Source organism: Pongo abelii, chromosome 17 (genome assembly GCF_028885655.2).
Source record: "Pongo abelii isolate AG06213 chromosome 17, NHGRI_mPonAbe1-v2.0_pri, whole genome shotgun sequence".
In the NCBI taxonomy this organism is placed as follows: Eukaryota; Metazoa; Chordata; class Mammalia; order Primates; family Hominidae; genus Pongo; species Pongo abelii.
This window is the reverse complement of record NC_072002.2, coordinates 58,017,406-58,043,474: the sequence shown is the minus strand read 5'-3', so window position 1 is coordinate 58,043,474 and position 26,069 is coordinate 58,017,406. Positions and strand designations below refer to the sequence as shown.

The 26,069-nt window shown below is 36.3% G+C and overlaps 1 long non-coding RNA gene across 1 annotated transcript in view; it reads left to right on the top strand.

Moving 5' to 3' along the window:
• The window catches only part of LOC129051557 (uncharacterized), a 38,312-nt gene extending 25,379 nt beyond the window's left edge, over nucleotides 1-12,933 (top strand). The window contains exon 3 of the long non-coding RNA XR_008515926.2: nucleotides 10,529-12,933. This is a non-coding gene — a long non-coding RNA (uncharacterized LOC129051557). The remainder of the gene's footprint in view (nucleotides 1-10,528) is intronic.
• Nucleotides 12,934-26,069: the final 13,136 nt, after the last annotated feature.

Genomic DNA, 26,069 nt, shown 5'->3' with positions numbered 1-26,069 from the left:
AGTGTTGTATATCTCTCAATCTGCCTTCTGAATAATTTTAGGTAAGTCTAGTTGATCAAAGAACAAATATGAGAATGTACATACTGTATTTTATTTTTCATTCTCTTGATAGATGGACAGATAGATGAAAAGAATAACAAAACAGTGTAAGAATCCTTATCTGTTTCCTTCTTGTTAATTGATGCAAAAATTTTTAGAAAAAAATCAAAATAGGAAGTGAAGGAAAGATGGAAGAGGAGAGAGGGAGTGTGAGAGGAATTAAGTTGGGGAGGCAGTCAATGAATAAAAAAATGTTAGAAATAGGCAGTGAAAGAAAAACTAAAATATTTGCAGATGTGCCATGTATTCGAATCTTCAAAAGAACTTTTTGGAGTAGATCTTATTGAAACATTTCAGATACAAGGCTCAAGTTCAGAGAGGTTAAGTAACTTGATATAAGTTCACAGCTAACAAGTACATGGGTCTCATTGTCCTATGAGGGAGACTCAGGGTAGACTCTGTAAGCACCAATCCAGGTGGAATGCAACAAGCATTGATCTTCCTAAGTGCTATATGGCCAATGGCCTTTAGTACTTGCTGAGGTTTCACATTGAGACAATCAGAAATACATTCCCCACAGGACCTCTTCTGTACAGTAAACACGTTTTCTGTATTGATCTTCTCTCTTCAGTATTTTTAAACCATACACTGATTTCTTTATCTGCCTGTCCCATAAATTTCTGTCTTTAATGACTTTCAAACTATGGGACATTCGAATGTGATAAATCAGTGGATATGAATGTAAATGTATATGTATTTGTGTGTATACACACACATAGTGTGTGTGTGTGTGTGTGTGTGTGTATGTGGTGTTGTTGGATGGGGAAATCCCTCTAATATCCACTTTCTTGGCCATTGTGCAGAATTTTCCAGAGGAAACAAAGTATAGTAGTTAAGAATATAAATTCTGGATTATTACTTCTTGTGTGTCAATCCCTCTCCACCATTATTAACTATGTAATCAGGGCAATTATTTAACCTCCCAGCATTCAGTTTGCTCATCCACAAAACAGAGGAACATGAACGAAGATTAGTGAATCTCAGAATAATGCTGTGTATGTAACAAGAACTATTTTGTGTTGGCTAGTTCTCCTCCATGATGAACTGCAATGAATCACTAACTTATGTACTCAACTGTACTCTGGCTTTCCCCAATCTCTTCTCCACACTACAGTCAGTGAGACCCTCTCTTTAGGTAAAATCACTCTTCAAGATAAGGCTGTAAATGGACTGTAAAGCTCTGCATTGTCATAGGATCAATCTAATTTGACTAATCCTACTCACAGTCTCTCATTCATTCCACCACAGCCCATCTGATTTTTCTCTATTTCTTTAGTGCTCATATCAGTCAGGGTTTTTCAGAGAAACAAAACCAATAAGTGGGGGGAGGAGAGATATTATGAGTGACTGGCTTATTCAATTGATTATGGAGGCTGAGAGTCCCATGATATGCCATCTGCAAGCTGGAGGTCTGGGAAAATTTATGGTATAGTTCTGGGAGGCAAATACATAAGTCCTGTTCCAAATGTGAGGGCTTGACGATGAATGGCCAATGTTCAAGGGCAAGAGAAGATGGATATTCTATCTTAAGAAGAGAAAATGAGTTTATTCTTCCTTTCTCTCTATGTGCTATTTGGACTCTCCATGGATGGATGATACTGGCCCACATTGGTGAGGATGATCTTTTTTTACTCAGTCTACTGATTTTCATGCTAATCCTTTCTGGAAACAGCCTCACAGCCACGTCCAAAAATAATGTTTTTCCAGCTATCTGGGCATCCCTTAGCCCAGTCAAGTTGACACATAAACCTAACCATCATAGCGCTGCTTTATATGTATCTTTGCTCTTCCCTGAAAGCTCTTCTCTTTCTCATTACATAGTAATATTCTGCTGGCCTTTCAGAGTTCAAGAGTACTTTCCTCAGGGAAAATTTTATTTTTTTAATAGATAAAATTTATCCTTCCTATTTTTAATAGCACCTTGTATTTCTTCTACATAAAATGTTCACTGTTGAAATTTTACAATTTTTAAACTCAGCGAGTTACATAATGGCTACCTCTCTCATTAGACTAAAAGATCCATGAGGCCAAGGACTATACTTTTTTGTGTTCACCAGTGTATCCTGGAATCCTAGTGATATGCATTCAGTAATAATTGTTAAATAAAAGAAAGAGAGAAGGAAGAAAAAAGAAGAGAAAAAGAAGATAGTGTAAGTTAGGCAAGGGAATTTGATTTTGTAGTTGAGACATTGAGGGTTCATAACAGGACTGATTTAAAAACCTCATGGCAGAGCAGATATGGTTGCAGTATAGAATACAGCATGAGAAATCTTGGTATTGAGAACTGAGAAGAAGAGAGTAACTGAGAAAAGTCAAGATGGGGGTAGAGAGAGCCCAAAATGAACTTCACTGACATCAGAGTTTGAACTGATAGCAACATATGCACTACTTAACACAGATGAGTAAGATAAAGTAAGTTGCAATACTTTCTTGGATGACCCCTACAAATAAAATTCAGATTTTAATTTTCTTGCCAGGATCTCTAAAGTCCAGCCAAGGCCCCTTTGCTAGCCTTTTTTCAAAGGTAACTTTGCTACCTTTCACCTTGACCTCGAACAGCTCAGTCTTTCTGAGGTGGGAGCAGGTTGGAATACAGGCATACCCCATTGAATTTGTGCTTTACTTTATTGCGCTTCTCAGATATTGTGTTCTTTACAAATTGAAGGTTTGTGGAAATCCTGCATCAGGCAAGTCTATTGCTGCCAATTTCCAACAGCATGTGTTCACTTCATGTCTCTGAGTCATATTTTGATAATTCTTGCACTATTTCAAACTTCATTATTTTCACACCTTTTACAGTAATTTGTGATCAGAGATCTTTGAGGTTACTATTGTTATTGTTTTGGGGCACTATGAAACACACCCATATAAGAAAGTGAGCTTAATTTGTTAAATGTTGTGTGTGTTCTGGATGCACCATTGACCAGCCATCTGCCTATCTCTCTCTCCTTGGACCTCTCTATTCCCTGAGACATAAAAATATTGAAATTAGGTCAGTGAATAACCCTACAATTGCCTCTAAGTGTTCAAGTAAATGAAAGAGTTACAGGTCTCTCATTTTAAATTAAAAGCTTGACATAATTAAGCTTAGTGAGAAAGGCATGTTGAAAGCTGAGGCAGGCCGAAAGCTAGCCCTCTTGTACCAAATTGTGAATGCAAAGTTTAGCCAAATTGTGAATTCAACTGAAAAATCCTTGAATGAAATTAAATGTGCTACTTCGGTGAACACAGGCATAATAAGAAATCAAAACAGCCTTGTTGCTGATCTGGAGAAAGTTTGGGTTGTCTGGATTTAAAAAAAAATCAAACCAGCCACAACATACACTTAAGCCAAAACCTAATCTAGAGAAAGACTGTTTCTTCAATTCTATAAAGGCTGAGAGAGGTGGAGAGGCTACAGAAGAAAAGTTTGAAGCTAGCAGAGATTGGTTCATGAGGTTTAAGGAAAGAAGTCACGTCCATAACATAAAAGTGCAAGGTCAAGCAGCAAGTGTTGATGTAGAACTGACAGCAGGTTATCCAGAAGATCTAGCTAAGACAATTGATGAAGGTGGCTACACTAAGCAACAGATTTTCAAAGTAGGTTAAAGAGCCTTCTATTGGAAGAAGGTGCCATCTAGAACTTTTATAACTAGAGAGGAGAAGTCAATGCCTGGTTTCATAGCTTTAAAGGACAAGTTGACTCTCTTGTTAGGTGTTAATGCAGCTGCTGACTTTGAGTTGAAGCCAATGCTCATTAACATTCTGAAAATCCTAGAGCTCATAAGAATTATACTAAACCTACTCTGTTTGTGTTCTATAAATGGAACAAAGCCAGGATGACAGCTTATCTGTTTACAGTATGGTTTCCTGATATTTTAAGCCCACTGTTGAGACCTACTACTCAAAAAAAATTATTCATTTCAAAATATTACTGGTAATTGACAATGTACCTGGTCACCCAAGAGCTGTGCTAGAGATGTATAAGTATAAGGAGGTTAATGTTGTTTTTCTGCCTGCTAACACAAGATTTATTCTGTAGCTAATGGATTAAGAACTAATTTTGACTTTCAAGTCTTATTACTTAAGAAATACACTTTGTAAGGTTATAGCTGCCATTGACAGTGATTCCTCTGATGTATCTGAGCAAAGTAAATTGAAAACCTTCTGAAACGTGTTCACCATTTTAGATATCATTAAGAAGATTCATAATTCATAGAAGGAGGTCAAAATATCAACATTAATAGGAGTTTGGAAGAAGTTCATTCCAACCCTCATGGATGACTTTGAGGAGTTCAGCATTCCAGTGGAGGAAACAACTGTAGATATGGAGAAAATAGCAAGAAAACTAGAATTAGAAGTGAGGCCTGAAGATGTGACTCAATTGCTTCAATCTTATGATCATATTTGAATAGATGAGGAATTACTTCTTATAGGTGAGCAAAGAAAGTGGTTTCTTGAGATGGACTCTACTCTTGGAGAAGAAGCATTCAACACTGGTGAAATGATAACAAATGATTTAGAATATAAACAAACTTAGTTGATAAAGCAGCAGCAGGGATTGGGAGGATTGACTCAATTTTGAAAGAAGTACTGTGGGTAAAATGCTATCAAATGGCATCTCATGCTATAAACAAATATTTTGTGAAAGAAATAGTCCATCAATGGGGCAAACTTCATTGTTGTCTTATTTCCACAACCACCCCAACCATCAGCACCTGATCTGCTAGCAGCCATCAACATTAAGACAAGACTCTCCACCAGCAAAAAGATTAAGACTCGCTGAAGGCTTAGATGACTACTAGCATTTTTTAGCAATAAAGTATTTTTTCATTTATATATATATTTATTTGACATAATGCTATTTCACACTTTTTAATAGACTGCAGTGTAAATATAACTTTTATATGCACTGGAAAACCAAAAAAATTGCGTGACTTGCTGTATTATGATATTCAATATTTGCTTTATTGTCGTGATATGAAACTGAACCAGCAATATATTTGAGGTATGCCGGTAGATGATTTTCTAACCCAATGTGTTAGTTTTATAAAAGGCTCTAAACACAGGTTCCATCTGTTTTGGGACAAAATAGTCTGATCTGATTTATTCTGATTTTCCTCCAGAAAATAGCTTCAACCAGAAAAAAAATCAATCTCAGTATTCTCTAAAGGATAAACATAAAAAGAATATTAAAATGAGTCCAAAAATTATGTATGCATTATACCTTTGAAAAAGCTCAAGCCAAGAAATCTAAAAATTTGCTAAATTTCCCACAGCTAATCATAGCAAAGTATCCTAACATCTAGTCCAAAACCAAATCTTATACACCAAAGTAGCTCTTCTAGCAATTTAGAAAAAAGTGAAGGCTTATTATACCGGTTCTTATTTATGCCACAATGCTGATGCCTGAACATGTAGAAAAAACACTAAAAGCCACACCTGAGATACAAAGATGCTTCTACACTTTACCTGCTTTATGTTCACTTCCTCTCCCCTTTTCTCTCATCAACTTTATTAGGTTAAAACACCATATACCAGCTTTCTCCAAATGACTCGCTGTGTCGGGAGTTTGGTGGCTCCTTCAGATGCATAGGGCTTGGCTGGATATATGTGCTTTAGATGAAGGTCTGTAAACTTTTTCTGCGAAGGGTCAGACAGTACATGGTTTTTTTGGCCATACAGTCTTTATTGCAACTGCTCATGCTACAGTTACTCAACTCTGCTACTTCAGTGAGAAACAATCTGTAGGCAACATGTAACCCAATGGAAATTTATTTGCCATTAAATGATGCTTTTTTTAAAGAATAAAAATGACTCATCGATAAAAAATGAACATGGGTTAAAGATTTTATTTAACTCGTATGAGAAAATCAGATATTACAACCAACTCAAAGCAGAAGTCAAAAAACAGACACATTTATTGATCAAGATATTAAAATGAATCTGCCAATAAAAGGAAAACTTGCTCTTCCACAAGGAGAAAGGAAGTATGTCCCTCCACTGGACAAAATTTAGTTGCATATCTATACGTAAGAACTATTTTTGCCTTTCTCTCAGTTACTTACAATCTCGAGTTATGAAATAGCTTTCATAGTATCCAAAATTAGAAGAGTGTACTATTAACAGTGCTGAGCTTTTCACTGAAATACCCTTCATTACAAAAACAGATGGAGGGCCAGAGTCTCCTTTGTTTACCACTGCCTTAAATGAACTGAAGGAAATTAAAGAAGGGTAACAGCCTTTCTTTTCCTCAGCTAAGAATCTGCAAAGGAAGAGAGAAGAGCATTTCTACTTATTAATATTGCAGAAAAAAATAATCAAAACAGCATTAGAGTGGACTCTGTGGCAGGAGTTAGTAGCGAACAGTCACGAATGCTGTAACCTTCCAACAATGTGCATGCCACTTCAAAGTCTGGGACCCTGAGCTCTGTAAGCATTAAAGAGTGAAAATATTAACTACCTATTTTAATTCTCTTGAGTTTCCTGGGGATTCGACAAGCAAGTGGATATGAAAGACTTGGAAATAAATAAAGCACACGAATAATTATACAAAGAAACCACGCACATAAAGCTGTGATTTAAATTGCTATGCTGGTGACTGATGGCTTCAAGCTTCATATTGTAGCTTCGTTTCAATTTGTTCCTCATCAGTGCCTGCCACCTAGGTAATTTGGGAGCAGATGGCAAGAGGAATGGAGGATGTTCCATTCAAAACTGCCGCCTACCTGCCTCTCACTCTGGGCCATGAAAGCCTCCCTGCATACTCTCTAATCCCTCATCACTAGCCCAGAAAAGTGATCTTTATTGCTCATGATATAGCCCTTATTGCCTAATTAGAAGTGCTGGAAAGGAAGTGGGAGATGACTTCACTTGAGATCATTAGGAAATAATATATCAGGTCTTGTTTAATTACAACTAAATTACTGCCACATATTATTGAACAGAACCTTGCTGGAATGATGGAGGGTAGCAGAAGTCTCTGTCTTCTACTGCTCCAAGATCCACATTAGTGGGAAGGGGGGTTTTGCTCATTTGGGTTGGAGTTGCAATATACACATTGGCAAAAGGTTTTATCTAACTGTGACTCTTTTATCACCAGATAATGTAATCAGTGTCACATGCCATTCAGTAAGTCACTCTTCGCAGTTGCTAAAGGCTCTAGTAGGGGGAAAATGCTGATTTTCATTGTTGGCAGTTGTTTCTGAATGGCATAGATAAACATCTCACTCATAATCTCTAACTGCTTAATTGCTGGACGTAATATCTTGCACTAAAAGGGAGGACAGGATGGATTAAACAAGAACATAAACTCCTTTCAGGTATAAGGCAAAAATAGGAGTCTTCCTTCTTTAGTAGTTTTCCTAAAGTCGTTAGTAGAATAACATATGTTTGCTTGTTATTTGTAAATTTATATTGATAAATTTGACAAGTGTGTATTGCATGTCTAATACATAGTTAATTTCATTTTGAACTTTGTAGGGAGTACAGAGTTGAATAAGACCTAATCCGTATGTACCAGGAGCCTACACTCACACAAAGGAGATAGAATGTATGCAAATATTTACACTATGAGGTAAACAAATGTTTAGAAGAGCATTTCAGATTATAAAATTTTCACTGAGGAGTTGAAAGTTAGGATAAATTAAAAAATATAATTTAGACATGAAGTGACTAGAAAAAGAGTATTAGAGATAAAGTGGATATTGCAAACAAAAATATACAGATCTGATAACAGAGATCATGAATAAGAAACAATATAAATGCAGTTTAGACTTACTGAAAGAATAACAAAGAATAGATCAAAGGCCAGATGTGGCATAATATTTCTAATGAACTATTGTTTTTCTTTTAGATTGCCCAGCATCTCTTAAGCTGTTACAACCACATACTGAATTCTTTCAGATAATTACCTATCGTACATAAAGTAATGAGGCTTTATGAAAATCAAGGGGCATTGCTCTCCCCTACTCAAAGTATTGCTAGGTACTCCAAGTTGATTAAAGAAATTCTCTAAGATCTTTAAATCATTGACTGATTGATTGATTGACAGAGTCTTGCTTTTTTGCCCAGGCTGGAGTGCAGTGGTGTGATCATATCTCACTGCAAACTCAGACCACTGGGCTCGATAAATGCTTTTGTCTCAGCCCCCTGAGTAGCTAGGACTACAGGTGCACAGTGCCCAGCTAATTTTTATTTGTTGTAGAGAAAGGGTCTCGCTATATTCCCCAGGCTGGTCTTGAATTCCTGATCTTAAGCAGTCCTCCTACCTCAGCCTCCCAAAGCACTGGGATTACAGGTGTGAGACACTGAGGCTGGCCCAGACTTTTAAATCTTGAGCAGAGTGGCAAAGGACTTAAATGTTGTCCCAAAACATGATCCTTGGCCCTGGCTCCTAACTAATTTATTCAGTTTTCAAGGCTGGATTTCCTAGAGGCTGTCCATTTTGTTGCTAGCCTTTATCTTGATTTACTAAGTTCTCTTTTCAATAAAATTATTCATGAATTGCTTATAACCAACTCATGGACTATCATATTTTATGGAGACCCTAAATGCTATTCTATAGAAGACTTCTACTTCCATATATCAAAATTTTTGAGCAAAGAAGCAATGTTTCAAACACAGGATTCTGGAATCAGTAGAAAATGTATGTTGTTTGGAAGCAGCAAGGAAACCAGAGAATAGGTATATCAATTAGGTCATAGTTTCAGCTACTATACAAAAAAAGAAACAATAATTTAAATAAGAATTTGATTTCTATCTCATTAACAAATCTGTAGATGAACTGTTCAGGTTGGCAGGATACCTCTGCTCCAGAAAGCATTTTAGGGACACAGGTTCCTTCAATTTTTAGCTCAGCCTTCCTCTAGGGTGTTGTCCTTGTCTGCATGGTGTAATTTATGTCAAATCCACACTCAAGCCTATGGGGGGGCCAAGGGTAAGTAGCTGTCTCTTTCCATAGGTGATTGAGAAGTTACATAGTTTACTTCTCTTTATAGCTCATTGACAAGAACATAGTCACATGAGCCTGCCCAGCTATAACAGGGCTGATTATAAATACATTCTTTAGGTAGACAGTCACGGGCCGCCCAACTAAAACTTAGTAGTTCTTGCATGATAGGCAAATGGTCCCAATGACAGGTAATAAAGGCATAAATTAGGTGCTGGCAGTAAAAATGGAGAGAAAAGGGAGAGATGTTAGAGACACAATTACTTGAATGTAGTATTTAGGATTAGATATGGTGCAAGAATGACAGAGTTAAACATTAAAAGTTAAAGATAAAGCCTGGATGACTTTGGAGATTACTGATACATTTTTTAAAACAAATGTTCCCAAGGACTTTGAAGGAAAAATTCCATTCCATTTCCTTTTGATTTTAATATTTGTGGAGATGTTCCAAATGTTTTGAGCCCTGTTAAAGGATAATTTTCAGAAAAAAAGATAAAGTCATGACTCTCATATATATATATATATATATATAAAATGACACATTTCCAAGGTTTGACTTAACTCATTAATTACAGGAGAGAACCAGAAAAAAAATAACTAATTCAAAAGAGAATCCAAAGAACAGTCACATTTATAGATCAGGAATATTGAAATGAATTTGCAAATGAATGTAAAACTGGTTTCTTCTAGAGTGGGTAGAGAAGTGAACTGAACCTATACTAGACAAAATTTGTTTGTCTCTCAGTGTTCTGTAAGACACCTTTTACCTTTACATGGTTGTAAAATATAGCCTTGTCAAAGACAAAAGCTCTCATCTCTTAAAATCAGACAATCTGCAGAGGCGCCATCATTCCATTAAAAGGTTGTCCAGTAATCTCATTTGCTTATTTCAGTCTTAAATTTCTCCTCACAGTCTTAAGAAATAAGTGAAGTATTAAAGTAGCTATTATAAGACTTTGTGTTTAAGGTACTTGATACCTGTATTAGGAGAAAGTCTGGGGGCAGTGAAATCTAACAACTATTAACTAACACTTCAATATATAGTGTTTTTCCACACTATATGCTTTTCACAGATGTATGCAAACTAGCAGTTTGAAGGGATTTCTGGGGAAGAACTGAGGAATAAATTACAATATAGCTAGATATTACTGAATTGAATCACTATTTCTTCTCCTCATACATTAAATATGCAATATTGCAACAAAAGCTATCCATTATACCTATTTTAGAGTACCCCATTTATGTCATTTAATGGAGGAACAACAGAATGACCCCCAGGTAGCCTGGCCATAGGCAGCGCTGACATGTGGTGGTTTGAGAGTCACCAAAGGGTTCTGTGTGGTAGTCTTTTTCATGTACAGAATTTCCCTCTCTGGAACCTGAAGTTTTGCCATCACCAATTATAAAGAAGTTGAGGAGTCCCTGTCAAACACTAGTTACATACAAAGCCAGTGTTAGGCTTTGAGGCTTCAGTTAAAGTATGTAACCTATCCTTCACAGAAAGCAAGACCACAGAAGGGCTGGATGTGGATAGAACATCTAGATCAGGAAGAACTCAGCCTGGAGGAGAATGGGAGAAACACAGCAACGGAAAACCTGGAACATGCAGAGTACTCTTGTAAGTGCTAGTACCCATAAGCTCTCATGATTTTTAAAGAAAGGCAAACTCAACTTGATGCTGCTTCTAGAAGAATAATTACTGTTTTCTAGAACTTAGACTTTTTGATCCAGGTGCTCTTACATTAGAATGTAAAGGCAAAATCCTAACTGCAGACACATTTATCTCTTCACTTTTTCTAATATGTATTACAGCTGTTTCATGATGACAAATAAACCACACAATGAAACAGATTTATGCTGCTAAGAAATCACGATCACCAACATCAATTCCGTTTTCAGCAAAGTCCCACAAACTCACTGTGATCTCTTGCTAATTCATTCTCTCTTTCTATCCAGTGCCTATTTTGACTTTTACCACTCCCCTTTACAGAGAAACCAGACACCATTTAGATAGGCGCCCCCAAAATTTTCTGCAAATCCTATTTTCAAACCTATACTTCCCCACTTATGTATATATATATATGGAAGCTGACATAAAGATTCAGTCAAAACATCTCTTCTCACAATATTCTCTCCCTTTATTCTCTCATATATTCTGTGGTCATGCCTTCAGTTATCCTATTATATATTGTTGTCTCTCAAATTTAAATATTTTGTCCAGTAACAACTTTTGGATCACTAGACATATTTAGTAAACTAACTTTAAGGAATCACTGCTTAGATAGTTATCTCAGCATCAACATCAAAATTTAAGCTCATAATATTTTTCCCTAACAAACTTCTCAATTTGCACGTTCATCATTCTTCCTACTAAACAGGCATATTTTCCAAGTTCAGCTAAAGATACAACTATTCTAATCAGGTTTTCCTCATATCCAACCAATTTATACCCCATGAAAAAAAAATCCTAAATACAACTTTAATGTCTACACTGTTCTCTAGTTCACTGAAATAGAACAAATGAGCAGAATTCCTCATCCAAATCATCAAGATGTCAGATACCCTCCCCTCTCCACTCTTTACACAGTTAGGAAGAACTCATGCTATTCTCCTGCTGAAGACTTTCAAAATCCATTGACTCTACCTGAAAACCCCAAAGCCTTAATGTGGTTTTTAAGTTAGCGAAGGAATGGAGATCAGTGATTACCTGTGTGGGACCTGACTCCTCCTTCCTGAGCTCAGACTCTAAGCAAGTGTCTACCCCATCTGGATCCCAGATTTTGATTGCTTCCATAAGAAGTTTTCTCCAGGTAAACAATGAGTCTATGGTCTTAGAAAAGAGGAGCGAGAACATTAAAGGAGCAAATAATTATTAAGAAATCTGATTTCATGTTTGAGAAATCAAACATTATTAATTATTAAGAAATCTGATTTCATATTTGAGCAAAGGTAACCTAACCTAAGCTGTGAGTGACTGATTTAGACAGAGAAAGAGACAGTGAGAAAGAGAGAGACTGTGTGGTGACCACTTTGAGAGATTAAAAGAGAAGATATTCTTTGTTACACCACTCTATTCTATCTTGGTTAGCACAGTCTCATGTACACTTCTTCTAAAATAAAGGTAATACTATAGACCTCACCCACTCCCTAAGGACAATAAATTTGGCCACTTGCTAATGATAGCCCTTAATACATTTTCCAACTCCTTCCATTCTTTAAATTCTCCCTTCTCATTTAATGCTATATTGCTTCCCTATCTTTCCCGTAAGTTGAAATGTTTTTCATGACTCTTTTGAGGTATAATTTGCATATCATAAAGTCACCCATGTGAACTTTAGCAAATGTATCAAGTCGTGCAACCATCACTATAATCAATTTTAGAACATTTAATCACCTCAGTAAGATTCCCCATACCCCTTGCAGTTAATCCCCCATTTCATCCCCAGCCCCAGGCAACCACTAATCTATTTTCTCTCTTTATAGATTTGCCTTTTCTGGACATTTCATATGAATGGATAGAATTGTACAATATGTGGTTTTTATGGCTGGCTTATTTCACTTAACATAATGTTTTTGAGGTTTATCTTTGTGGTAGCATGTATTAATAGTTTATTCATTTTTATTGCTGAATAGCATCCTACCACATAAAAGATGTGCCACACTTTTTGTAGCCATTTTCCAGTCAATAGGTATTTGAGTTGTTTCCACTTTTTGTCTATTATGAATAATGCTGCAATGGAAACTAACATAAAAGGCTTTGTTTAAAAATGTGTTTTTATTTGGGTAGATACCTAGGAGTCGAATTGCTAAGTTGTATGTCTAAATTTTTAAGAAACTGGTGAACTCTTTTCCAAAATGGGTGACCCATGTTTTTGTCAGTTTAATTTTATCTTGAAAACAAGCAAACAGACACACACAAAAAAATGTTCTTTACTCCAAAGCTTTAATGTGGGGAGAAAGAAAAGTTTGTATTTATTTTATTTTAAATATGTATTTAAACTTTAAATCTGTATTAAATCTATATTTCTTTTAAAACAATATTAATTGTAAACTAAGCTACTGAGTTAGTAAAAGGGTTGGGTGAATATAGGTGGGGTGATATAGCGGGGAGGTTGGAGAAACACTATATGAATCAATTCTATGTCATTATCCAATTTTAGAAACTTTAATTTTTGATTTTTTTTTTCTTAGAATTAAGAATGAATGGTTGAAACACATTGGCTTCAATTTACCAGTGGGTCTTGCTGCCTGCTTTTTTGTGTTGAGAAAAATTTTGCATCTAGATCTTTGTGCAGGCTCAATGGAAAGAAGGACGCTGATTGATGAGTCCGCCCTGATCAGTGAGAAGGGGGTTGTTTTATTATTTGTCTATTTATTTACTTTCCAGTATTGAGGGTTAATGTGTTTCCTCTTAGAAAAAGAAGCATTGAATGAAAACCAATTAAAAAATCATCAAATAACAGATAATTTTTGTTCCACAAGAATGAATTTCTAGTGGTTAATTTCGGGCAGAATTATGGTAGTGTTGGGTCAGAGCCTCCTTAAAAATATGCTTCACCTCAAATCATGTGAGTCAACATTTTTCAGTTTTAGGTATTAATTTTAACCAATATAATCTGTGATTTTTAATCCAAAAACGTGGTTTTCTGCTTGCCTTCCACTTGGATCTGCCTCATCTCCTGCATGTTTATTTCTGCTTAACCTTTGCATGACAACATTAACCAAAGGGGGGTTTTAGGAGCACAATATGCATATAAATTTTTTTGTGTGTGTGGTGGGGAGTCAGCCAAAATCACAGATTTCCAGCCTTACACAATAGAAGATCTTCAATTTGACCAGCCCTTCCCACCCACTGTGGTGAGTGTTCTCTTTTACAGCCATCAGCATTCTCAAGGCAGCTGAATATGAATCTGTAATTACAAGGGAAACAATGGCTCCAGGGCAGGAAACGTGCATGAAATATAATGCAGCTGAGAGCAGCATTAGCCCAAAGTGCTCTAATGGTTTTAGGACCTCACCAGGTGGTAAGCCATCTCCCTGGATTTTCATTTCCACCCACCATTTGCCAGGTAACCTTTGCCTAGTCACTTACCTTCCCAGGGTGCTGTCCTCAGAAGGTGTTATGGGATTGGTCATTTGCTGGCCTGGCAGGGGGATCTCCCAGCTGGATGAGGTCATGCAGACAAAGCTTACAGAAAGTGGTAAGCCTTCATTATATGGGCAGAAACGGAGCGGCAGTGGGAGGAAGGTCTACTTCAAAGCTGAGTCTACATGGAGGGAGAGATGGTGATTAGATGGTGAGACTTGAAGGGCCCTGGATAAAGCTTTCCTGTCTCTGTGTATCACCAGTAGCATGGCTTTTCTCAGTGGGAAAAACTGATGCAGTTGAATTATTTCCCCACTAAAAAGCATGAATAATATGTAACAGAAGGAAGAACATTTTGTAAATCCCCTCAGCATTTTTCCAACTTAAGTGTGTATGTGAATTACTGGGACATTTTGTTAAAACGCAGATCCCAATTCAGTAGCTCTGTGGTGGGGCCTGAGATTCTGTTTTTTGTTTTTTTTTTTCTTTCTTTTTTTTTAAGTCAGAGTCTCGCTCTGTCGCCCAGGCTGGAGTGGAGTGGCGCCATCTCTGCTCACTACAAGCTCCGCTTCCTGGGTTCACGCCATTCTCCTGCCTCAGCCTCCCTAGTAGTTGGGACTACAAGCACCCGCCACCACACCCAGCTAATTTTTTGTATTTTTAGTAGAGACGGGGTTTTACCATGTTAGCCAGGATGGTCTCGATCTCCTGACCTCGTGATCTGCCCACCTCAGCCTCCCAAAGTGCTTGGATTACAGGTGTGAGCAACTGCGCCCGGCCCAGAGTTTCTGTATTTCTAACAAGCTCCAAGGTTAGCCAGTGCTGCTGGTCATAGGATCATATTTTAAATGGCAAATCTCTACCATATACTCCTCCTCATTTTTTTGTGGGGTGAAGAAATGAGACCCAAAGTGGTACAGTGATTTAGTCAAGACATCATAGGTACCTTTACTGGCAGGATGACTCTAGCCCCTGGGTCTCCTCAAATTCTTTCTCTAACCCCAGCTCTCCTCATAGGAGCAACAGGAAGCAGAAGCAGGAGCACTTACAGAAGGTGATATGGTGGCTGAATAAACACAAGCCCTAACAAGATATGATTTCAGCAAACAGGAACAAAGGGGACAGATTAAGGAATGGATTATATGCTTTAGTGAACATTCAGCCTGCTGAGGAGTGTTAGGAGCTGAATATTCTACCTTCAATTAGCAGCCAATTTGGAGTAAATAATTTTGCTTCTATGCTGCCACTACTCTCAGTTATATTGCCAGGAAGTCTAGAATGATCTGAAGATTGCTTCTAGCTCTGGCATTTTATGATTCTCTAATGACTTTAAATGTGCCAGAACTGAATGATTGATTATTCATCTGTTTTGTTTTGTTTTTCTTATCTTTTGTTTCTTCACTCTGCCTCCAAGGAGTATATCTAAGAGATAAGAAAAACGCTAGGGCAAGACCAACACGTTTTAGAAACCTATGCTACTTGCTCACATGTTGTTTTGCCCTATGTTTTCAGAAAAATGTGGTAAAGAGGTCTTGAGTAGATAGCAGTCAATAAACTTGGGTTCAAATTCCACAATAAACAGTATAATAAAGGCTTGGACCGTTGTACATGAGGATGAGAAACAGAAGATGGTATCTTTATGTGATGCATGTTTTTATTCTGCATCACTGTTGAAAATACACATCATAAAAATGCTAATGCCAACATGCCCTTGTTAAGATACACCATTTTCCTACTTATATTTATAACTCTAGCTCAGCTACAATTGACTAGGGAAATTGTTGATTCTACCAGAACATGTAAAGAAGTGTATTCCTTGTGCTTTATAAAGTATGCTTCCTATGATTGAGTTATCATTTACTCAAACCATATTTTCTTCCTCACTAAAAGAGGAAAGTTACCCAAATCTAATCATATCAACAGTTTCCTGTTTCATTTTATTATTATTGTATTTTTAATGCTTGGTTTAGTTAATGAGATTTGAAAGTCTTATAATGAGAACATTTGAAATAGAATTCATTAAGAGGCAGAGATTTTTCTACCATATTCAGAAAATTACATGCTAATAAAATAGGAATATGATTTGAGAAATTTCTAATACAAATTGATTTTTATATTAATGATTTCAGTATTCAGTTCTAGGAAAGGAGAAAGACTGGTTCTGCATGTAGGTTAGATATGAATGAAAATAAGTGAAAATAAGTAGGCTCACTTCTGCACCATGCACAACCCCACATGAGACTCTGTGGGGTCACAATAGTGTGATTCTTGCCTGTTGAAGATTCACTGTCTAGCCAGAAAGATGACTGACATACATGAACCAATTAGAGAGCAACGTGAGATAAAACAGAATTAAATTAGTGTAATGTTGTGTTTTGCAGACTGCAAGTGATAGCTTCATTTGGAGACCTAGGAGAACACTGGACCAAGAAAAACATCAATGAAAGCAAGGGATAACATGAACCCCCACTTAAATCGAGAAGGGTAGAAAGCAGAGCTCATCTAAATCACGATACAATTCTCTCTAGTTGCATATAGTTTTATTAGTCTTTGGTTTGTGTTTCCTTTTAAAATAGACTTTCTATGGTCATTACCAATGTTTAGAGAAATAAACTCACAATCAGAACACCTGGATTCAAGCCCAGGTTTCTGCTACGCAGAAAATTTGCACTTAGCATGCATCTGAGAGAATAATCACTCCCAAGGAAGTAGGAACAGACAATAATGAACTTGCTTTCATTGAAATAAACAAATGTCTTCTTTTCGGTTGAAAAAGAGGAGAGTCATTTTTGAGGACAGCACATTATCTGTCATTCAGATTTATTTTACTGTCCAGATCCCATCTGGATTTATGTACTGAGTATGGTGTTGAATAGTGAGGATGTAAGAAAAAAAATTAAAGAGCCGCTTTATTTCCTAAAGTCACTAAGACATTGGGATGTGAGCAGCAGCACTGTGGTGTCTCAGAGGGTTCCTACTAAAGCCAGAAACATTTAGCTTTTCATCTCCTGGATGCCAATTCCTAGCTACAGTGGGCTCCGGCAGAAGAAGGTACTTCCTGGATGAAAGAAGAGAAGCTGGAAGATGCCCGGCAAGAGGCCTCGGTCCTTCCTGGAAGACCATGAAGTCCAGTGCAGCTATCGGTACTCAACACCAGAAGCCCAGAGAGGAAAGAAACACCAATGCCACACAGTAACTAACTGGAAAGCTTACTAGACTTGTGGGTAGACACAAATGCATATGAGACATTCTGGGGGGTTCTCAGATGGATTGGTGTAGAGGTATTCTAAAAGGAATTGGAGGAGAGAAGAGAAATAGATGAAAGGAAACAGTAAAATCTGGGTTATTAGTTGAAGCCCCAGACCCTTATGTGAGGACTAATGCTACTCTAAATGTGTACAGTATGTAGATAGCTTTCTGTCTTCTTTATGTTTACTAAATTTTTGAAAAATAATTGTTTTTTAATCATTTCTCTCCTTATATAAACTTTTTCAAATTGTCATATATTTTCTTATTGTATTATTTTATTTACAAATAAAATTATACAATACAAAGAACATAATATATTAAATATTTTATAATATACTTTATTTACAAATAATACAATACAAAGAACATATTATAATATTAAATATTAAAATATATTTTATTTACAAATAAAACAATACAATACAAACATACGAAGAACCACATATTGCTTTATTTATTTATTTATAGACAGTGTCTCAGTCTGTTGCCCAGGCTGGAGTGCAGTGGCCCAATATTGGCTCACTGCAGCCTCAGCCTCCTGGGCTCAAGTAATCCTTCCACCTTAGCCTCCTGAGTAGCTGGGACTATAGGTGTGCCACTATGCCCAGCCAATTTTTATATTTTTTGTTGAAATGAGGTTTCATCATGTGGTCCAGGCTGGTCTTGAACTCCCGGGCTGAAGCTAGTCACCCACCTCTGTCCCCCAAAATGCTGGGATTATAGGTGTGAGCCACTGTGCTTGGCCTGCATTATTTATTAAGTTCCTAGTTTTCCATTTGTATATTTATTTTTAAATCTTATATCTTTATTTGCTTTCTTTTATTTTTATGGGTGTTTTTTGGTACTTTTACTATGTCTCAGTACAGCATCTCTTCCAGTTCAAGCTGAGGGTGGGAATTTGGCTCTCACTCCCACAATCTTATATTATTTCTATCATGTAATTTCATTTTAGGAACACTTGGTATCATCCTTTGGTTTGGGCTTCCAAGAATGATTTCCCCACAATTTTAATGAAAATTTACCTTTGTCCAAAGGGGAGGAGAATATGTTGTTTTTGAAATGGTAAATGACTCAAGTGAGGCTTTGAAACATTCTTCCACAAGCTTGTTTGAACTATAGCTTGTGAGAAAAACCTATTGCCTCTCATGTGAAAAATCTAAAAGGTGAGGAATATTCTGGCCATTTTGCAGTCTCCTGAAGAAGAAATTAACCAAGGGAAAGTAAGCGAGAGAGAGCAAAATAGAGCAAGGGAGCGAAGGCATCAACCACGTGCTTTCTGTCCTATTGGTCCACAATAGCCCTGATTACTTAATTTATTCTGTCATGTCTATTAGCTTCTATAAAATTTATTGAATTTTTTTTTTAAAAACTTTCCTTGGTTAAGCTGCTTTGAGTTTTTGTCACTTGCTCTCAAAAGAATTCTAAGACATCACTCAAATATGATTGAGATATTTATTGCAATTCTGTTATCTTCCTAATGTCATTCTCTTATCTTTTCCTGTCATGTGTTAACTAGAATGTCACTAATTTGAAAGGAATGTTTCCTACATTTTCTATTTTTATAATAATAATAGTAATAAATAATAAAAGAACATTGGAAGCAATGAATTTCCCTCCGGGTACAAGTTTGGTTTACTTCACAGGTCCTGTCTTTATTTTTAATATTCCCTATCTAGAATGTATGAGTGCTTACTCTTGTTTTATTCAGATATTAAAGTTTTAGTTCAACATAGACAGCATGACTTATAATTTTGTAAATGCTTATTATATTTTCCATGAATCAAAAATTATTAGGTTGATGATCATAGGGTGATATAGCTATAGGGTGATGATTTTAGTATATATCCATTAAATATGTTGTGAACTTGCTACTATTGCCTTCTATTGATGAGGACAGTTTTTTGAGAAACTTTGATGCAATAGAATGTTAAGTGCTTATCATTACTTTCTTTAGAATATTTTCCTTTTATATTATATATAGTTATAGTATTTAGTTGTTTGGATGACACAAATTTATTTTCTTTTCAAGTTTCAATGAAGATATACTACTTTTATAATCAGAAAATGAAATATTACAAAGATAATCTATCTTTATTATCTTTATATGCTATTCATATAAATAGGCTGAATAACATCTTACTCGTTGTGTCCTACAATTTGCTTTGTCTGCCTGACATTTATTAGCTGTGTAGGTACAAGTGATTTAACCTCACTGGATCTCAATTTCCTCATCTGTAAGGCATGAATATTAATATGAACTTCATATGATCTGTTTAGGAGTACAAAATGAGAATGTTTCAGTCTGAAGATAAGGTCAATTCAAGAAATAAGAAAGCTTGAAATTTACAGGAATGTTTAATTTTCTGTCATTTTTCTATAGTTCTAAACACAATGCTTTCTCAACCACAAATGCCCAAAGATCAAGAGCGAGCAGAGCACATTATTTCATTGCTCCTGACACAGCTGGATAGGAAACATATCTAAAGTTAAGACCAATAAAATTTACATTCCTCGAACCCTTCATTCTCTAAAATTTGTTCCACCTTCCTTTCAGACTCACAACATCCTTGTCTGTTTGATGGGCTTAATAGCTCTTTTGGTAGGTTTCATGTGAAAGATTTAATCTTTGACAGACTCAAAGTGGGTGCTCAGTGAATTGTGGAAGTGGCTATGTCTTGGGGGCCAAGTGCATGTAGGGCATGAGGCTGCTGAATGTCTTGGGCAGAATATTGAGCATAACTCAGAAGCCTCTTTCTCTTTCTAGGTCTGTTCCAAACAGAGGTGTATGATTTTGGGGGATATTACTTAATACTTCCAATACTTTGTATCTTCCTCTAATACATTTTTATCAGAATTCTTTCCTGACCACCTCATCTGGTTTTATGAAGACCAAAGTGTACAATGGATGTGACTGAGCTTTGTACTTGCCTACTTTATACTCCATGGTATTGTACTTTGAACACTCCAAGTTTCTTAGCTTGAGAATTGAGACTTTTAATGGTCTGGTCTCCTCTTATTCTGACTAAATTTATTTTATATCCCACCTGAAATCTTTGCCCCAGTCATACTAAGTTACCTGAGATTCCCCTAAGTCACCATTTTTTGCATAACGGGGTCCCCTGCAGGGAATATTCCCTCCTATGACCTCTCTCTCCCATCTTTTTGTTGGACTTACTGTTTTTGGAAACTTAGGCCCCAACCCTCATGTCATCTCATACTGAAAAACATATTGAATTTTCCAAGGATAGACTGATATCATTTACCAAATTCTCTTGCTCTTAATTATCTTTGTATTTATTTGTATCTCTCAGAAGTATGTGAGTATGGTTTCCCAGAGTCTACCCTGGAATAAACTGCACAAACTTAAAATTGCATTAGCTTTGTTGAGTAGATAAAATAGCAAACCATGTAGATACCCAAATGTTATTTTAATGATTATAAATAATCATTTTAAATATAAATTTTGAGTAGGTGAGTGGGTAAAGAGTCTTCATGGAGCAGGACAATGCAATAATAGATATTTTTTAAAAGTTTAAAAAATTTTTAATTACTGAAAACATATAAAGTGTCATCGGGTAAAAGAATCATATATGATAAGAATGATGTTTTGAGCTGGCAAACTTTTAAAGACTTTCTAAAGCATTCCTTTGCGAAGGAGAAAGGTCAAAGATGCCATGCCTCTGTTTCCTGACAATTGCTGGGGCTAGGAAAATTCTTTCTTTTGACTCTACTGCCATCTGTTGTTCAAAGAAGTAATCACATTTCTATTATTTTTCAGTGTGACATTAGATCACCTCACCTGCACATCAAAAATGCTAACTTTTGGCCCTACCCCAAAATCTGTTGGGTATGGGCCTGTGGTCTTGCATTTTCAACAAGCTGTCCAGTAAGAAAGGAACATATTGGGCAAAGGACTTAATGTATGCATCCAATTGTTAGTGTGTACAAGGCTCTGCACTAAGTAGGGGCTGAGTTTCCTATTATTTAAATGAAAGCACTATCACAGATTTATTCTTGACTCATTGATGCAAGTCTTTTACTTTCTGTTGAGCCATCCCTACTAGCAGACCACTCCTCACTACCAAGCCCCAACTTGGGTGGAAAAGAATAAATTTTAAAACTCACATCACTTTTTGTTGTATTTTATTTTGTTTTTGCTGGGTTCATTCAAAGATGTATCTGTCTCATAAATATACTAATTTTACTTTTACTTATCCAAGTCTGTGGAAACCATGGGGTAGGAGAAAACCAGTGTTCATTTATTTGGCTCCCATCAGTGTTTTCACTTCAAATACTTCTCTGTTTCTAACATTTTACCTTCATTAAAGACTCAGTCCTTTGAAATAAAGTTTCTGCTTCACCAAAATAAGCAAATAAGCATTGGAGTGGTGACATATTAAACAGTTTTAAGTCATTAACATTTACCAGGCCAGGCACGGTGGCTCACGCCTGTAATCCCAGCACTTTGGGAGGCTGAGGCGGGCAGATCACCTAAGGTCAGGAGTTCTAGACCAGCCTGGCCAACATGGTAAAACCCCGTCTCTACTAAACATATAAAAATTAGCCAGGTGTGGTGGCAGGTGCCTGTCATCCCAGCTACTCGCGAGGCTGAGGCAGGAGAATTGCTTGAACCTGGGAGGCAGAGGTTGCAGTGAGCCGAGATCGCGCCATTGCTCTCGAGCCTGGGGGACAAGAGCGAGACTTCATCTCAAAAACAAACAAACAAACAACAAACAAACAAACAAATATTTACCATGAAGTTTCTAAATGAACTTTTCTATACCTTGGTAAAGAGAGATCGGAGCACTGAGACCATGGAATTATAGGGTGGATAAATCTATGTTTGGAGGAAGTAAAGACACATGGATACAGTTCAGGAAGGGCAATATTTCACCGCATGTGTGAGGGAAGGACTGTGATATCTGGAGCAGCATTAAAACGTCAACCATCAGGAGCTAGAATGATATTTAAGAATGGTTAGAAGATAGCCATATGTCAATCTTTGCATTGTGTAATTTTGTCCAAAGCTGGCTCTGAATATCACAAGGACATATTCTATGCCTTAACTTTAGGATGCTCCAAATTCTAATCCTGCTCATCATAATTCTGGTGATCTCATTTAAGGCTCATGTTCATTCTCTATCCACAAATCTTAAAAAAAAAGCTGTGATAATAAATAGCTATTATATCATTTTCTAGTCAATTCTTAATGATATGTAGAAAATTAGAGAATTGTGCCTGTTGATAAGCATCCAATTCTGGTTGAACTCAATTTTTAGCTATATCAGAGAGAGCTCAGCTGATATAGCTAAAAGTTGAGATATGTGTGTGTGTGTGTGTATATATATATATATATCAGCTATATATATAGTTGCTATAGCTAAAAATATAATTATTTATACTGTGAATTTATCTATTATGCTTTTCTATTTTACTGGTTATATATTATATATCTATATCACCTATGTATATATATCAGCTATGTGTATATATATATATCAGTTATGTATATATATATCAGCTGTGTGTGTGTGTGTGTGTGTGTGTGTGTGTGTGTGTGTGTATGGTCAATTTATTCTCTTTGAAGGCAGACACCCTTAACTTCTTGCATAAATATAGCTTTAACTATTTTATCACTATTTATCACGTTAGTATGCTATAAGTTTCTAGTAGAAAAGCTCTATCAAGCTAAGATAGCATTATATAGAAAGATTATTGAGTTTTATTAAATGACTTTTGTCAGCATAAACTAAAATGATGACGTTTGTCTTTTTAAATTGGTTAATATTTAAAAAATTATTTTATTATTGGCTTAGAATAAACTTACAATATTTTATTTTGAATTTATGTTATGTTTGTAGGTGAGATTGGCCTTCTTTCTGTATATTTGTGCATATAAATGTGATTGTGCATATAGAAATGCTTGTACCCTTATAATATTTTGTTTTGATGCCATGCTACTGCAAACTGATAGGTTATGTTGTGAAATATTCTGTTTCATTATGTTTTGTAACAGTGTATTTAACATATCTGCATTATCTGTTTCTTAATTAGTATAATTTTTTCATCATACTTTCAGTGGCTGGTATGTTTTCTAGAGTAGATCTTTGTTTATATTTCAAATTACTTTTTTTTTGCTGTAGAAAATTTTATTTCTAAGGCCTTCAAAATAGATACATGAGGTATAAAATGTTGCATTCCATTCTTTATAAAGTGATTTGATTTGACCATCCTCCCTGGTGAAATATTCCATCTTTATTGTTCTTGTGGGCCCCTGTTGGGTCTTGAGTAATCAAAGCTAGTTACAATGCCTTGGCTGGTGGTCTTCTCTGATCATTAGCCTTCTCTCCAAGCAGGCTGCATCTCATTGTGCATTTGCTCTTTTTCCTTTGTGACTTTAGGTTTGAGGGTCATTGTTGTTTATATATATAGATATCTATATCTATCTATATATATATACAGATATCTATATCTATATATATATATACAGATATCTATATCTATATATATATACAGATATCTATATCTATATATATATACAGATATCTATATCTATATATATATACAGATATCTATATATCTATATATATATATCTATATATATCTGTATATATATACACACATATTTTAATTATACTTTAAGTTCTAGGGTACATGCGCACAACATGCAGGTTTGTTACATATGTATACATGTGCCATGTTGGTGTGCTGCACCCATTAACTCATCATTTACATTAGGTATATCTCCTAATGCTATCCCTCCCCGCTCCCCCCACCCTACAACAGGCCCCAGTGTGTGACGTTCCCCTTCCTGTGTCCAAGTGTTCTCATTGTTCAATTCCCACCTAAGAGTGAGAACATGCGGTGTTTGCTTTTTGTCCTTGTGATAGTTTGCTGAGAATGATGGTTTCCAGCTTCATCCATGTCCCTACAAAGGACATGAACTCATCCTTTTTTATGGCTGCATGGTATTCCATGGTGTATATGTGCCACATTTTCTTAATCCAGTCTATCATTGTTGGACATTTGGGTTGGTTCCAAATCTTTGCTATTGTGAATAGTGCCTCAATAAACATGTGTGTGCATATGTCTATAGCAGCATTATTTATAATCCTTTGGGTATATACCCAGTAATGGGATGGCTGGGTCAAATGTTATTTCTAGTTCTAGATCCCTGAGGAATCGCCACACTGTCTTCCACAATGGTTGAACTACTTTATGGTCCCACCAACAGTGTAAAAGTGTTCCTCTTTCTCCATATCCTCTCCAGCACCTGTTGTTTCCTGACTTTTTAATGATTGCCATTCTAACTGGTGTGTGATGGTATCTCATTGTGATTTTGATTTGCATTTCTCTGATGGCCCGTGATGATGAGCATTTTTTTATGTGTCTGTTGGCTGCATAAATGTCTTCTTTTGATAAGTGTCTGTTCATATCCTTCACCCACTTGTTGATGGGGTTGTTTGTTTTTTTTCTTGTTAATTTGTTTGAGTTCTTTGTAGATTCTGGATATTAGCCCTTTGTCAGATGAGTAGATTGCAAAAATTTTCTCCCATTCTGTAGGTGGCCTGTTCACTCTGATGGTAGTTTGTTTTGCTGTGCAGAAGCTCTTTAGTTTAATTTTGTCAATTTTGGCCATTGTTGCCATTGCTTTTGGTGTTTTAGACATGAAGTCCTTGCCCATGCCTATGTAATCCAGCATATAAACAGAACCAAAGACAAAAAATACATGATTATCTCAATAGATGCAGAAAAGACCTTTGACAAAACTCAACAACGTTTCATGCTAAAAACTCTCAATAAATTAAGTATTGATGGGACATATCTCAAAATAATAAGAGCTATTTATGACAAACCCACAACCAATATCATACCGAATGGGCAAAAACTGGAAGCATTCCCTTTGAAAACTGGCACAAGACAGGGATGACCTCTCACCACTCCTATTCAACATAGTATTGGAAGTTCTGGCCAGGGCAATCAGGCAGGAAAAAGAAATAAAGGGTATTCAATTAGGAAAAGAGGAAATCAAATTGCCCCTGTTTGCAGATGACATGATTGTATATCTAGAAAACCCCATCGTCTCAGTCCAAAATCTCCTTCAGCTGATAAGCAACTTCAGCAAAGTCTCAAGATACAAAATCAAAGTGCAAAAATCACAAGCATTCTTATATACCAATAACAGACAAACAGAGAGCCAAATCATGAGTGAACTCCCATTCACAAGTACTTCAAAGAGAATAAAATACCTAGGAATCCAACTTACAAGGGATGTGAAGGACCTCTTCAAGGAGAACTACAAACCACTGCTCAACGAAATAAAAGAGGACACAAACAAATGGAAGAACATTCCATGCTCATGGATAGGAAGCATCAACATTGTGAAAATGGCCATACTGCCCAGGGTTATTTATAGATTCAATGCCATCCCCCTCAAGCTACCAATGACTTTCTTCACAGAATTGGAAAAAACTACTTTAAAGTTCATATGGAACCAAAAACAAGCCCACTTTGCCAAGACAAAAGCCAAAAGAACAAAGCTGGAGACATCATGCTGCCTGACTTCAAACTATACTACAAAGCTACAGTAACCAAAACAACATGGTACTGGTACCAAAACAGAGATACAGACCAATGGAACAGAACAGAGCCCTCAAGAATAATACTACACATCTACAACCATCTGATCTTTCACAAACCTGACAA